This window comes from Sinocyclocheilus rhinocerous, unplaced genomic scaffold (genome assembly GCF_001515625.1).
Source record: "Sinocyclocheilus rhinocerous isolate Xijiao unplaced genomic scaffold, SAMN03320098_v1.1 scaffold2319, whole genome shotgun sequence".
NCBI classification, from domain to species: domain Eukaryota; kingdom Metazoa; phylum Chordata; class Actinopteri; order Cypriniformes; family Cyprinidae; genus Sinocyclocheilus; species Sinocyclocheilus rhinocerous.
Window position 1 is genome coordinate 247,526 of NW_015658546.1, and position 396 is coordinate 247,921.

General features: G+C 28.5%; 1 protein-coding gene across 5 annotated transcripts in view; it reads left to right on the top strand.

Moving 5' to 3' along the window:
- The window catches only part of slc2a9l2 (solute carrier family 2 member 9, like 2), a 39,459-nt gene that overhangs the window by 33,232 nt on the left and 5,831 nt on the right, over positions 1 to 396 (top strand). The gene's annotated exons all lie outside the window — the stretch shown is intronic.

Genomic DNA, 396 nt, shown 5'->3' on the forward strand with positions numbered 1-396 from the left:
ATTTTGATGGCAGATTGTAATCCATAAAGGATTATGTGTTTATGAAACACATGTGAATGAAATTAAACTGTATTCCAGTTATAAATGTGCTTCTGATTACAGATAGCCTGGGATTACACAAGATTTGTATTTTAAAGACAACCAGTTCGAAGGGAGCATAATTTGCTTTTTGGGTTAAAAGAATTTCTAAATATGAAATTCGAATGGTATGACAATTAGATATTAAACTGTACAAAAATTGAAATCTAAATGCTAATACACACTATAGGCAATGCTGATGTTGTTAACATTAATAATTTGAGAATAAAGTATAACAATAATAATAATTTGCACGGTTTGATGTGATATGAGCTAATTTAAATTTAATCACCATTGGTAGCGCGATTTATTGTAATG